This window comes from Macaca mulatta, chromosome 3 (assembly GCF_049350105.2).
Source record: "Macaca mulatta isolate MMU2019108-1 chromosome 3, T2T-MMU8v2.0, whole genome shotgun sequence".
Taxonomy (NCBI): Eukaryota; Metazoa; Chordata; class Mammalia; order Primates; family Cercopithecidae; genus Macaca; species Macaca mulatta.
In genome coordinates, this window is record NC_133408.1 from 58,485,467 (window position 1) to 58,500,924 (window position 15,458).

The 15,458-nt window shown below is 46.9% G+C and overlaps 1 pseudogene across 1 annotated transcript in view; it reads left to right on the forward strand.

Moving 5' to 3' along the window:
• Positions 1–8,087: 8,087 nt before the first annotated feature.
• Positions 8,088–15,458, forward strand: part of LOC698613 (rab5 GDP/GTP exchange factor-like) — a 48,761-nt pseudogene continuing 41,390 nt past the window's right edge. Inside the window, exon 1 of the transcript XR_013415244.1 lies at positions 8,088–8,241. The product of XR_013415244.1 is annotated as a rab5 GDP/GTP exchange factor-like (transcript). The remainder of the gene's footprint in view (positions 8,242–15,458) is intronic.

The window sequence follows — 15,458 nt, forward strand, 5'->3', positions numbered from 1 at the left end:
CTTCCTTCCTTCCTTCCTTCCTTCCTTCCTTCCTTCCTTCCTTTCTTTCTTTCTTTCTTTCTTTCTTTCTTTCTTTCTTTCTTTCTTTCTCTCTTTCTCTCTTTCTCTCTTTCTCTCTTTCTCTCTTTCTCTCTTTCTTCTCTTGACAGAGTCTCTGTTGCCCAGGGTGGAGTGCAGCGTCGCAATTTCGGCTCATTGAAACTTCCGTCTCCCAGGTACAAGCGATTCTCCTGCCTCAGCCTTCTGAGTGGCTGGGATTACAGGTGCCCGCCACCATGCCTGGCTAATTTTTGTATTTTTAATAGAGATGGGGGTCACCACATTGGTCAGGCTGGTCCTGACCTCATGATCCGCCTGTCTTGGCCTCCCAAAGTGCTGGGATTACAGGCGTGAGCCACTGCGCCAGACTCATTTTTTTGTTTTTTTTTGACACGGAGTCTCGCTCTGTTGCCTAGGCTGGAGTGCATTGGCATGATCTCAGTTCACTGTAACCTCTGCCTTCCTGGTTCAAGTGATTTTCCTGCCTCAGCCTCTCTGGGACTACAGGTGCCTGCCACCATGCCCAGCTAATAATTTATATTTTTAGTAGAGATGGGGAGTTCACTGTGTTAGCCTGATGATCTCGATCTCATGACCTCATGATCTGCCTGCCTTGGCCTCCCAAAGTGCTGGGATTACAGGCATAAGCCACCATGCTCGGCCTTTGCCATCATTTTTTTTTTTTTTTTTTTTTTTTTGAGACGGAGTCTCGCTCTTGTTGCCCAGGGTGGAGTGCAATGGTGCAATCTCAGCTCAATGCAACCTCTGCTTCCCGGGTTCAAGCGATTCTCCTGCCTCAGTCTCCCGAGTAGCTGGGATTACAGGCATGCGTCACCATGCCTGGCTAATTTTGTATTTTTAGTAGAGACGGGGTTTCTCCATGTTGGTCAGGCTGGTCTCAAAATCCTGAACTCAGGTGATCCGCCCACCTCAGCCTCCCAAAGTGCTGGGATTACAGGCATGAGCCACCACACCTGGCCAGGATTCTCTTAATGTAATACAGACCCTCATTTCTTCCCCGTATCACGTGATCCTGGCAAATACCCCGGCCCCAGTAGATTTCTGGAATGGAAGTATCCATACTTTTCTCTGTCATTATTAAAATCAAGAAATAGAATCACATAGCAACACAAAACTTGGAGCTTGACCCTCATTAAAAGAAACTTACAGGTTCAGAGTCCAGTTGGAGAAATCTTTATACCTTCAGTATTTTTGTAAAGAGGTCCGGGTAGTATCATGAGTAGGCTTAAGTCCCTCCAATGTGTATGAACTTTTATAAATGCCTTGGGTATCCAGTGTCTCAACACAGCATCTTCATCACCAACTGTACCTCAGCTGACTCTGCCCCAAGGACCCACCTGTGTGTGCACATGTTGCAGGTGTTTACTGTCCCTCTCACCATGTCCTCTCCACCTCTCCCCTCTGTAACTGTCCTGTCTTTGGCATTTAAAAGCTGGTTGGCCACTTCTGGCCACGCCTTATCTGATACCTGTTAGGCAACCATGACAGTGATGCCATATCCAGGACTGTCTGCTTCTTATTCTCAGGCAGGTAGGGGCTCTCAGCACTGATGTCCCTTGCTTTCCAAGTCAGCTTTTACACCTGGCCTGCTAGGCACTGGAGAGCATTTTCAGTCTCCATAGCAGCAGCAGCAGCAGCAGAGGATCCTGTAGGCTCTATGTCCACCTAAGTTAAGGTAAGGTGGATACACATCCTGGAAGCTCTGCATCTACCTCCACAACAGCTGCAGAGGATCCTGCAGGATCCCACTGAGCAGAGACACTAGTTTCACCTTCTGTACCAGAAAGGAAGAATCTAATTATTTTGCCTGGCCAGGCATGGTGGTTCACACCTGTAATCCTATAGCACTTTGAGAGGATTGCCTGAGGCCAGGGTTCCAGGACCAGCCTGGGCGACATAGCAAGAACCTGTGTCTAAAATAACAAAATTCAGGCCGGGCGCAGTGGCTCACGCCTGTAATCCCAGCACTTTGGGAGGCCAAGGTGGGTGGATCACAAAGTCAGGAGTTTAATACCAACCTGGCCAAGATGGTGACACCCCGTCTCTACTAAAAACACACAAAAATTAGCCAGGCATGGTGGCAGGCGCCTGCAATCCCAGCTATTCAGGAGGCTGAGGCAGAGAATTTCTTGAATCCAAGAACAAGAGGTTGCAGTGAGCCAAGATCATGTGACTGCACTCCAGCCTGGGTGACAGAGTGAGACTGCATTTCAAAAAAAAAAAAAGAGGCCGGGCGCGGTGGCTCAAGCCTGTAATCCCAGCACTTTGGGAGGCCGAGACGGGCGGATCATGAGGTCAGGAGATCGAGACCATCCTGGCTGACACGGTGAAACCCCGTCTCTACTAAAAAATACAAAAAACTAGACGGGCGAGGTGGCGGGCGCCTGTAGTCCCAGATACTCGGGAGGCTGAGGCAGGAGAATGGCGTGAACCCGGGATGTGGAGCTTGCAGTGAGCCGAGATCTGGCCACTGCACTCCAGCCTGGGTGGCAGAGCGAGACTCCGTCTCAAAAAAAAAAAAAAAAAAAAAGAAAAAAATCAAAAACATTAGCCAGGCATGGTGGCCTGCACCTGCAGTCCCAGGTACTTGGGAGCCTGAGGTGGGAGGTTCACTTGAGCTCATGCGGTTGAGGTTGCAGTGAGCCATGATTGCACCACTGCAGTCCAGCCTCAGTGACAGAGCAAGACCCTGTCTCTAAAATAAAAAGTAAAATAAATAAATAAATAAATAAATAAATATTTTGCCTGGAAACCGAGTTCACCACGAGTTTCTTAACAAAAATATGAACTTCACTAATGAGCTGACCACATCGCTATTAGATGAAATGAAGGTGGCATTATTCACTCAGCACTCTCAGGAGTCAAGGCAGAATGTAATTGCTTCCAGACATATTCAGGGGATATTCCACCCAATTATCTAATTTTATTCTTCAAAGGCGGCTGTATCTGGAAACTCCCATTGGTCCAGAGAGGCAGAACAATGAGAGGAAATCCCCTGTCCAGTTACCTGCAGGAATATTCCACCACTTCCATGGGCTAGAGGATTCCATTGAGATGGAGTTTACGACTTGATTTTGAACACCTGTCAGCACTGTTCTCTGTTTGCATGGCAATTCTGACCCTTTTGTGGCAAAAACACCCCTGGGACAACCTGGATTTGTGGATTGAGATCCAAAGGTAGAATTTCCAGACAGTCCAACCAAGGTATCAAGTGATGTTTCCAGAGTGGAAAGCTCTCACCGTGTCCCAGGATTTCTGGGGTTTATAAGTAGTACTGGCCATTTGTGACTCGGTTTTTTTTTTTTTTTTTTTTTTTTTGAGACGGAGTCTCGCTCTGTCGCCCAGGGTGGAGTGCAGTGGCCGGATCTCAGCTCACTGCAAGCTCCGCCTCCTGGGTTTTTACGCCATTCTCCTGCCTCAGCCTCCCGAGTAGCTGGGACTACAGGCGCCCACCACCTCGCCCGGCTAGTTTTTTGTATTTTTTTTAGTAGAGACGGGGTTTCACCGTGTTAGCCAGGATGGTCTCGAACTCCTGACCTCGTGATCCGCCCATCTCGGCCTCCCAAAGTGCTGGGATTACAGGCTTGAGCCACCGCGCCGGGCCGTGACTCTGTTTTTTACCTAATCATTCTGTCTTTTTAGGATATGGTTTACCCCATCCCTGGCTAAGGATCCAGCATTCCAATAGCTGAAAACCCTGGATATCTTTTCTCCCAGCCTGCCTTACCCAAGACACACTTGAACCCCTCAGTAAGGCTATACAGAGCGCCATGAGCAGGGGCAGCCTCTCCCTTGTTTCTACAGCTCCATGATGAGGGGTTGGCTGAGGCCAGCAGTCCTCGTAGGTGTGACAGTTGCAATATAATCAACAGTTTCAAGGTCTTGAGGCACCATTTGAAAGAACCCCTTCAGGGATGTCTATCCACAGCAGCCTGGAGCAGCCAAGGTGAACCTGAGATTTTGACCCACACAATGGGGGTGGGCCATTCTTTTTCAAATATTTTGACTTCAGAAGACACTTCATTACCTATGCAAATATTGAGAGATTAATGGAAATTCCAGCTCTTATGCCTGAGAAAGGCACTGCAAGTTGCAGTTAGGTACCCATGAGAAGCAGAGGTCAGCTGAAACCCAGAGCTTCCCAAAGTGGACACCAGCGGGGACTATTCCTGATGTCCCACCCAAGACAGGAAGATGAACTCAGGCGCTGCTGCTCTGCCCAAATGCCATCCCATGTGCATTCACATGTCACCCATTCAAAATAAATAACATGGAATTATTGGAACCTTATATCTGACATGTAAGACCAGCCTACACATTGGGCTGGGTGCAGGGGCTCATACCTGTAATCCTAGCACTTTGGAAGGCTGAGATGGGCAGATTGCTTGAGCACAGGAGTTCCAGACCAGTCTGAGCAACATGGTGAAATCCTCTCTTCAAGAAATACAAAAAAAAATTAGTTTGGTGTAGTGGTACATGCCTGTAGTCCCAGCTACTCAGGAGGCTGAGGTGAGAGGATTGCCTGTGCCCAGGAGGTCGAGGCTGCAGTGAGTTGTAATCAGGCCACTGCACTCCAGCCTGGGCAATGGAGTGAGACCCAGTCTCAAAAAAAAAAAAAAAAAAAAAAAAAAAAAGAAAGGTCTACACCGTCATTGTCTCCTTGGGTCATCTGACCTGTCTTGTTTTTAGGGTCATTTGTATTAGGAGAAAGAAATCAAGAGTAATTTGAATAATTTATACCTTTAATTAGAGAAGTGAGGGATCAGCAAATAAAGATAACTGTAAAGAAACAGGCAGGTCAAGGAAGGCGCTGGAGCAAAGTGGCGACATTTTGGGCTAGCCATTGTGGGAGAAACAGAGAGGAAACTGCGTGAAGACAAACAATAATTGCCAAGCAGCACTGAGGACCTGGATGAAGTGAGAAAACCAGCTCTGATGAGTTGCAGTAACTCAGATGAGATCAGTGTTTCATTTGTCTTACAAGGCCCAGTGATCAGCATGGGAGAGGGAGAAAGCCAGATAGCTGGGCGGTCCTGGCAAGATGATGAGTAGAGGAAGTGCTCGAGCAGTAAGCATCAAAGGATGGGGCTAACCTTCAGGAATGTGGTTGGAATGATGGGACCTGGATGAAGTAAAGAAGCAATAAGACAGGGGCCAGTTTCTGGACTCTGCAAATGGGAAAGGTGTACAGGTCCAAAGCCTGATAGGGTCTGAAAGCAAGTTTATGACACAAGGGTATTGAGGAAATGAGATGATGGTCATCAGATGGGGATTCCATAAGACTAGATTTTGGATGGGATCAACTCTACCAAACTCTGCGAGGGGAGGTGGCAGTTAGAAGCCAGAAGGTGAGAATCTCAAATGAGTCATTGTTAGCCAGGTGTGGTGGTGCATACCTGTAATCCCAGCTACTTAGGAGACTAAGGCAGGAGAATCGCTTGAACCCGGGGGTGGACGTTGCAGTGAGCCGAGATCGCGCCACTGCACTCTAGCCTGGGAACAGAGTGAGACTTTGTCTCAAAACAAAGCAAAAGAAAAAAATCAAATGGGCCATTGTCACGGATGACCAGCATGGAGACCAACTATGTGCCAAGTGCCCACACACTGTTGGATTTAGGGAGCAACTTAGATGTCAGTGGGTGACTGAAATGAGGAAAGGCATGGCTGGAACATGCCAGCCACTGTTGGCTTGAAATGGCCAAGGAGTAATTGTGAACTTTATAGTGAATTTGAGCCCAAGCTGCTATTTAGCTGTTCAAAAAATGAACAAACATCATTAGCCGAAATAGAATGTAAAGAAAAAAAATAGGCAGAAACCAGATTTTGATTTCAGGACTATTTCTAATTTAGGCTCCAAAGCTTGACAGAAATACAGAGTACTTGATTTTTAGGAAACCTTAAAAATTATTATAGATAAGATCATATTCAGAGTTAAATTTAACTAGAATCTAACATTGTTTCCCAGATGAAGAGTTTGACAAAGCCAACTAGTCCAGCTGAGTCCCTAGGCTGGTGGGTAGCAGAGTGGGGACATGTCTGTGTCCTGAGCCTCAGTGTGTCCCTGTCTTGAAGCCCAGGGCCTGGCTCTGCACTGCCAGGTTACCCAGATCCAGTTACAGAAAAAAAGCCAAAACAACTTGCAGAAAATAAGTCTGCAGAAAAGATAAATAATAGTATTCCAATAAATGAACAGACTTGTGACATCTCTTCCCTGGGAACAAAACAGGAGGATACAGGTTTATATCCCAGCAAGACTGATTCTACATTAAATACAAAGAAATTTTGTAACTGCGAGATATGAGATGAGCTACACAAGAAGAAGCCAAAACATCTGCACTGGTGCTGCATTTTTGCTTAGTCGTATTGTAGCAGGATGAGCTGCAGACAAAACCTCTCAGACACCGAGTTGTAGAAGGAAGGGCTTTATTCAGCTGGGAGCATCGGCAAGCTACTGCTTTAAAATCCGAGCTTTCTGAGTGCACAATTTCTGTCCCTTTTAAGGGCTCACAACACTAAAGATTTCACATGAAAGGGTCGTGACTGATTTGAGCAAGCAGGGGGTATGTGACAGGGGCTGCATGCACCGGTGGTCAGAGAGAAACAGAACAGGGCAGGGAGATTCACAATGTTTTTCTATACAATGTCTGGAATCTATGAATAACATCGGTTTTTAAGTTATGAGTTGATTTTTAACTACTGGGTTTAGGCCAGGCAGGCCCAGGCCTGGTTTCGGGCCTGTCATTGGGCTGCCTGTCTTTGGTTTTACTTCCTCATTTTTTTCTTAAAACAGGTACTGAGTATAAAACAATATAAAACAATATGAGAGGGTCTCTCTCTTTCCTCACTATCATTTTCTGAGTCCTGAGAGTTTTCATGTTTGGATGAGTGACCAGTCTGAAAGTCACTTAAGTCTTGCTTAAACTCCAGAACTGCTGGCATCTTCCTTCTCCTCTTCCGTCCCGTGTGGCTTCACCCTCATAGTCCCTTATGGTCTCAACTTGGAGCCATCATCTTATCAGGGTCTCCCTAGGCTCCCAAACCCTCACTCCTGCCTGCTTATTCTATAGCACCATGTTATTTATTTTTAAAGTAATTATGATTACATTATAGGCTTAATTGTGATCCCCACCAAATTCATATGTTGAAGTCCTAACCCCAGTACCTCAGAATGTGGCTGTATTTAGAAACAGTGTCTCTAAAGAGGTGAGTTAAGATGATGCCATTAGGGTGGGCCCTAATCCAATTCGACTGGTGACTTTATAAAACGAGGAAATTTTGACACACATACAGACACTAAAAATGCATGTTCACAGAGAAAAGGCCATGTGAGGACACAGTGAAGAGGTGACTTTCGCGTCTGTGTGAAGAGACTAACAAACAGGCTTTGTGTGAGCAACGAGGCTGTTTATTTCACCTGTGTGCAGGCGGGCTGAGTCCGAAAAGAGTCAGGTAAGGGAGAAACGGGTGGGGCCGTTTTATAGGATTTGGGTAGGTAAAGGAAAATTACAGTCAAAGGGGGTTCTTCTCTGGCGGGCAGGGGCGGGGCACACAAGGTGCTCAGTGGGAGTTTTTGAGCCAGGATGAGCCAGGAAAAGGAATTTCACAAGGTAATGTCATCAGTTAAGGCAGTAACAGGCCATTTTCACTTCTTTTGTGATTCTTCAGTTACTTCAGGCCATCTGGAGGAATACGTGCAGGTCACAGGGGATATGATGGCTTAGCTTTGGGCTCAGAGGCCTGACAGTGACCATCTATAATCCAAGGAGAGAGGCCTCAAGAGAAACCAAACCTGCCAGTTCTGTGATCTGATCTTGGGTTCCTTTTTTTTTTCTTTTGTTTGAGAGAGTTTCACTCTGTTACCCAGGCTGCAGTGCACTGGCACGATCTCGGCTCACCGCAACCACCGCCTCCCAGGTTCAACCGATCCTCCTGCCTCAGCCTCCCTAGTAGATAGGGTTACAGGGATGCGCCACCTTTGGATCCGCTGGCATTTCCTCCCGCCAAGAGCCAAAGGCGCCGGAAGTGACGTTTGCACGCCGTGCCTAACTTGCATTCGCTGGCAGTGACGGGAGCGGGGCTAGCAGGAGGGTGGGTTTGAGGCGGAAGCGGATCGCGGAGCCGAGACCTACCCAAAGGACGCGGGCGAGCGGCGCTTTGGGCGCCGGTGGAGAAGCGGGCGAGGTACAGAGCGGATGGACTGGGCCTAAGAGCTGCGCGGCTCTCAGCTCTGGGAGCGGGGTGGCGGGGCGGCGGGGCGTCTCGGGCCGGGGGCGGCGGGGCGGTTGGTCTGTGCCATCCGCGCGGCGGGGGCAGTTGCGCGTCGGTGCCTCCCGCTGTCCTTCGTCCCACGTTCCCGCCCCATCAGCGCCGCCTGCCCAGTTCCAGGCCGCCCTCGGCTCCTTTAATCCTCACAGTGCGCGGCCTTTCTGTCTCAGGCGCTGGTTGCCGGAATCTCCAGTGCCCGGCCAAGCTCCGGAGGCCTGACGCGGAGCGTTTCCTGGCTGCCTCCCTCTCTGGCGGTTTCCCTGGGCCTGGCTCCCACTTCCCGTCCAGGACGCGGGCTCCAAAGCAACATCTGTGCTCGCTCGTGGCCCCTCCCAGGACCTCCCCGGAACGCGCCGGGATGGGACGCGTGGACCCAGACCACAGCCCCAGGCGGCGGCGGGGGCACCGGGACTTGATGCCGCGTGGCCCTGGGGGGACAGAAGCGTCCCGGAATTGGGAGGGGATTTGAAGCCTGTGGTCCTGACTTCCACCCCGTGGCTGATGGCGAGGCTGTGGGGCTGGGGTTAGGAGTCGAAGTCCCTATTTCCGAACCGTCTGGGAGGAGAGCCGGGGTATGCTATAGCGGAAGTTTAGGGAGAGAGAGGGAGGGACTCTGCCGCTTTGGAGGCTAGGTCATAGGCAGCTGGCGGTGTCTCAGCGCGGGTGACCAATCCTTGTGGTTGAGAAATGTGTCGTGGGCGCCCGTGGGTTCGTTTTGCCTTTGAGATTAGATAGATTTTTCCAGGGCGAGTTTACAGGAGCATCTTGGGAGTTGGTTTTTGGCTTGGAGAGCTACTTTCCCCCCTCTAAACCTAAAACTGCTTTGTTTTTATTTACTATTTTTTTTCGAGATGGGATCTCACAATGTTGCCCAGGCAGGTGTCAAACTCCTGGCCTTAAGTGATCCTCCCGCCTCAGCCTCCTAGAGTGCTGGAATTACAGGCGTGAGCCAGCGCGCGGCTTTAACTGTTGTTAAAGAGTCTGTTCCTTAAAATTGTTGTACCAAGAAACTTGCCAGAGATGAAAATGTGATTATATTGTTAATATTTAATGATAAATAACATTTTGCTTTTACGAGTTACTGATTCATATCCATAGGATTAAGAAATGTTCAGGATTTGAATTTTTAATGACCTTCTAAGCAGTCATGTTTCTGCTGTCTAGAAGTTGCCCAGTTGAGGAGAAGGGACAGTCAAGATACTTTGAAAACAGTGTGGTAAGGAGTGTGAGCTAAGATGGAGCACCGAGGAAGGAGCCGGGCATTTAGGCCATGCTGTTGGGTGTGGAGCCTGGAAGGGATCAGGGAATACTTTCTGCAGGTGTCCTGAAGAATGAGTAACATTTAGACTAACAGGGTGGAGTGATGGAGAGGGGCGGACCAAAGGAGAGGAGACCAGTAACTATAAGGAGGTGCTTATTTATTTGGAGACAGGGTCTCACTTTGTCACCCAGGCTGGAGTACAGTGACAAGATCATGAGTCACTGAAGTCTCAACTGCCTAGGCTCAAGTGATCCTTCCACCTCAGCCTTCCGAGTAGCTGAGACTGCAGATGGGTGCTGTCACACCCAGCTGATTTTTAAATATTTTGTCAAGATGGGGTCTTGCTGTGTTGCCCAGGCTGGTCTCAAACTCCTGGACTCAAGCAATCCTCCCGCCTCAAGTGTCCCTCAAGTGTCACCTCAAGCATCAAGGGATGCTGGTGCACACTTGTAGTCCCAGCTACTTGGGAAGCTAAAGTGGGGAGGATCACTTGAGCCCAGGCAGTCACGGCTACAGTGAGCTGTTATCATGCCACTGCATTCTAGCCTGGGTTATAGAGCAAGACCATATGTCAGATAGAGAAAAGAAAAGGAAAAAAAGGTAAAGAAAAGAAATGCCTTTAACAGAGACGGTCTCATGTGTTGCAGGTTGCTGTTCCTTTAGGTGGAGTTAGGAGAAATAATTTTTGGTCAGTAACTTAGTGAATAAATTGACCATTTGTGCTGCTTCCCTGGGTGAGAGCATAGAGAAATGGTACAAAGTAGGCTACAGTAGCCAGATTATCTTATGTGTAATTTTGATCTGTTAGTCCAGAGAATGGCATGCTCAGATTAGAGTTACAATTTTGCTTAACCAAGAAGGGCTTGATCTAGTACAATAGAAGACTGTTGTCTGGAACTCATTCCTTAAGAATGCTGCCCTGCTTGCTGTGCTCATTCCAGCAGCAATCAGCTCTACATTATATTCCCAGGAGTTGATTATCATTTGGAATTATTTGTCCAGGCTAACGTTTGGACAAATAATGTTTTGTTATATTTAACATTAAAACTCTGACATTGACATTCACATTCGTTTTGGAAGCATTATATTTAATCATATGAAAGTTGGTGAACCTTGGATTACAGAGTGCAAATGCTAATAAGCCTTTTATTAGAATGATGGTGTCTTCATACCGTGAAGTTGAGGACTGAAAGATATATAAGAAGAGTACCTATAAATCGAAAGAAAATAGTAATGACATAGAAAAATGAGCAAGATCAGTTAATTTCTTCAAAGAAAATATGTTAATGCCAATAAATGTCTGTAAAGATGGCTAACCTTAGGGAAATGCACGTTAAATGATTTTTTTTGTTTGCCTGTCAGATTGACAGAAAATTAAAGTTCAGTAATGTTATGCTTGTGAGGTTATGGGAAACCAGATTCTCATACACTGTAGGTGGGAATGTAAATAGTATATTTTGTCAAACCAATTTGGTATATGTCAAAATTTTAAATGTACATACCCTTTGGCATTCCGTTTCTGTTTCTAGCAAACTGTTTGATTTATTTTTACTTACATTTGTATCCCAAGTGCCTGTCCCAAGTGCCTGTCGTACAGTAATCCATCAGTATATAAATATTTGTTGAATGAGTGCAGAGGGAACATTATAAGAATATGTACCACGTACAGTAACTGTCTCTGGATGATGACGGAAACTTTTTTTTCTACTTGTCTATATATGTCGGGTTTTGTAAATAGTAAGTGTTCTTTTTTTTTTTTTTTTTTTTTGAGATGGAGTCTCGCTCTGTCGCCCAGGCTGGAGTGCAATGGCGTGATCTCGGCTCACTGCATTCTCCGCCAATAATGAGTATTCTTTACTCATTTAAGGGAAAATTTAAGGGAAAAAAATCACCCAAAAGTTTTATTCCTTAACTGAGGTCAAAGGATAGCTTATCGTTTTACTAGAATTGATGGAATGTTTCCTGTAAGTCCCAGATGAGTTGCCTGGAGGAGAGGAGTGACTTCTGAGGGCATGACATTGAACCCAGGAATAGGAAGCGGACCCTCAAGAAGGATAGCGGGAAACTACTCACATCTGCAAAGTGTTTTTGTTTTGCTTTTCTGAGACGAAACTGGCTTGCATCCAGAGCCTTAAGAAAGAGTACTAATAGTTCTGGGAGCTTTGTAAGTAAGCTTTGTACCTCTCTGTCCTTTTTAGGGTACCTGGACCCGGAATAAATCCTAGCCCTGGGGCACGATTTGTAGAATCCTAACTGTCCCAGCAGCAGAGATCATTTTTACTCTGTCTTGTCTGACATCAGTGGGACCAATTGAATTGTGCATTCTTTTTTTTTTTTTTTTTTTTTTTTGAGACGGAGTCTCGCTCTGTCGCCCAGCCCAGGCTGGAGTGCAGTGGCACGATCTCGGCTCACTGCAAGCTCCGCCTCCCGGGTTCACGCCATTCTCCTGCCTCAGCCTCCCGAGTAGCTGGGACTACAGGCGCCCACAACCGCGCCCGGCTAATTTTTTGTATTTTTAGTAGAGACGGGGTTTCACCGTGGTCTCGATCTCCTGACCTTGTGATCCGCCCGCCTCGGCCTCCCAAAGTGCTGGGATTACAGGCTTGAGCCACCGCGCCCGGCTGAATTGTGCATTCTTTATGTCCAGGTTGCTCAATCAAGCTCCTCTTTATTGGAATGCAGTGCTCCCACAGGAGCGTGTGGCCCCTCAGAGCTCCCTCCTGTAACCGGTGCTGGTGGTGGTTACCTGTCTAGGGACAGGTCTGTCTGCCCAGGAGAGAAAGAGTTGAGTTTCACGCAGTTGATCCCCCACGTTTCTTCCTGCGTTTACAGGCTATGCCGTCTGTAGCTCTGATGTCCGATCTGGGTGTGCCAACTCTCCTGCCTTCTACCATAACAGACACTGTCACCACCACTACATAGCCTTTCAAATGATGGCACTCTCTTTTGGTGGTACCCTTGCTCTCTTTTTATACCTAGAAGCAGCAGAATGAGTGGTGTGTTTAACTGATACACATTGGTCCCATGATAGGTGTTTATTTTTATTAAAAAACGTTCACGTGTGATTTTTTTTTTTCTTGAGAGGGAGCCTCGCTCTGTTGCCCAGACTGAAGTGCAGTGGTGCAATCTCTGCTGACTGCAAGCTCCGCCTCCTGGGTTCATGCCATTCTCCTGCCTCAGCCTGCCTAGTAGCTGGGACTACAGGCACCTGCCACCATGCCCAGCTAATTTTTTTTTGTATTTTTAGTAGAGACGGGGTTTCACCGTGCTAGCCAGGAAGGTCTTGATTTCCTGACCTCTTGATCCACCCACCTCGGCCTCTCAAAGTGCTGAGATTACAGGCGTGAGCCACCACGCCTGGCCTCATGTGTGATTTTTAACAAAACTTTAAAATTTGGAATACTTAATAACTTTAAATCTATAGGAAGCCGTAAAGATAGTACAGACAGGTCCTGTGTACTCTTCTAGTTTGCTTAATGGTTATATCTTACATAACTGTAATATAATGTCGAAACCTGGAAATTGATATTTGTGCAACGTATGTGTATAGTGTCATGCACATTTTATCTCATACGTAGATTCCTGTAGCCACCGCCATAGTCAAGATACAGAACTATTCCATTACCCCAAAGACTTCCCTCCTGCCTTTTTAGTCACATCCTGTGTCAGCAGTCCCCAGGGCTGCCCCCAGGTTTCGTAATTCGCTTGGGGCTCTCACAGGTCATACTTACTCCTTGCTATGGTTTGTTGCAGTGACGGGATACAAAGCAGGATTAATAAAGGGTAGTTGTGCATTGAGCAGATTCTACAGGACACCAGCACTGTTAAGATTCGAAGAGTCTTCTCCCAGCAGAGTTGCCCAGGATGTGCTTACTTCCCCAGCCGTAAACTCTAGCAACACGTGTGAAGTGTTTTTTATTGTGAAAGCTCAGGTACGCCTCAGAATCCAGGGCTTTTACTGGAGGCTGGTCACATAGTGTATTCGTTCGTTCATTCTCACATTGCTATAAAGAAATACCTGACACTGAGTCATTTATAAAGAAAGGAGGTTTGATTAGCTCACAGTTCTACAGGCTATACGGGAAGCATTGCAGCTTCTGCTTCTAGGGAGGCCTCAGGAAGCTTCCAATCACAGTGGAAAGCAAAGAGGGAGCAAAGTGTCTCCCCTGGTGGGAGCAGGAGCAAGAGAGAAGGTGCTACACACTTTTAAACAACCAGATCTCACAAGCACAGAACCACAGGGGGTGGTGCGAAACCATTCATGAGTAACTGCCCCATGATCAGATCACCTTTCACAGGCCCCACTTCCAACACTGGGGATTACAATTCAACATGACATTTGGGTGGGGACACAGATCCAAACCATATCACATAGGCATATAGTCCCTTTGGGACTGACCACTGTTAGAGCAACTCCAAAAGGAAAGCAGGTGTTTACCATAAATCATACAATTTGCACAAAATATCTAGACAAGCTGGAACAGTGTGGTTCAGTACCGTAACCATACAAAATATCCGTATCACTTAGGGCATAGGGCTAGTACAAGACCTCAGTTTCTAGAAGCTGACCAAGGGCCAGTCTAACCCAGCTGACCAAGCAGGCCCGTCTGAGAATGTGCATCATTTGAGCAACGCAAGCCTGCTGGGTTAACTGTTTATACCATTTTCCTTCCCCTCCTCTCCCTTGCCTTCACCACTCTTAACCTGGAAAAAGCACTAATTTGTTCTCCATATCTGTAGCTTTGTCATTTGGAAAGGTTGTATAAATCCTAGAGTATGTGACCTTTTAAGATACACTTTTTAAAAAAGTCAACATGTTGCTCTTGAGCCTCCAGGTTTTTGCATGTGTTAATAGTGTGTCCTTTTTAGTGTGGTCATGCCCCAGTTTGTTTACCCATCCCATAGATGTTTATTTTCCCTTGTAAAGTTGGTTAGCATGTATAATTTTTTTTTTTTTTTTTTCTGAAACAGAGTGTTCTCTGTTGCCCAGGCTGGAGTGCAGTGGCATGACCTCAGTTCACCTCAACCTCTGCCTCCTGGGTTCAAGTGATTCTCCTGCCTCAGCCTCCTGAGTAACTGGGACTACAGGCGCATGCCACCATGCCCAGCTAATTTTTGTATTTTTAATAGAGATGGAGTTTCACTGTGTTGACCAGGCTGGTCTCAAACTCCTGACCTCGTGATCTGCCCGCCTTGGCCTCCCAAAGTTCTGGGATTATAGGCATGAGTAACCGCGCCCATCCAGCATGAGTAATTTTAACATAATGGCTAATCACCCATGAGAGGAGGAGACTTTTGAACATTTTTAAATAATAGAGACAGGGTCTTGCTATGTTGCCCAGGCTGGTCTTAAACACTTGGCTTCAAGCCATCCTCCCACCTTCACCTCCCAAAGTGCTGGGATTATACGCATGAACCATTGCACCTGGCCCCGGGGAAGGGATTTTTGTATTTATTAAGCATTTAGTATGTATCATTGCTTTATTTATAGCCATGTTATTCTATGGTCTCTACAATAACCTTATTCATTTAGTTATTGTTCTTTCAATAAAGATTTGAGAACCTATGATATGCCCAGTTGTGCAGGGAAAAACCTCCTCAAACTGTGTTTTTCCTCTGCTCATGCCAAGCAATCATCAACACAGAAGACTTCCATGACCATATGTGTGCGGATTCTTCCCCTACACACCACACCGACTGGGTGTCTTCCTTCACTATCTACCAGGAGATAGTGTTCACTTCCTGCACTATCTACCAGGAGATAGTGTCAGATTGCACAGGGTGAGGACTCAGTCTCCATGACTGCCCTTCCTAATCCCCATCAGTTGGAACTCCGGGCCTCCAGAACTTCTTTTTTTGTTTTTTTTTTTTG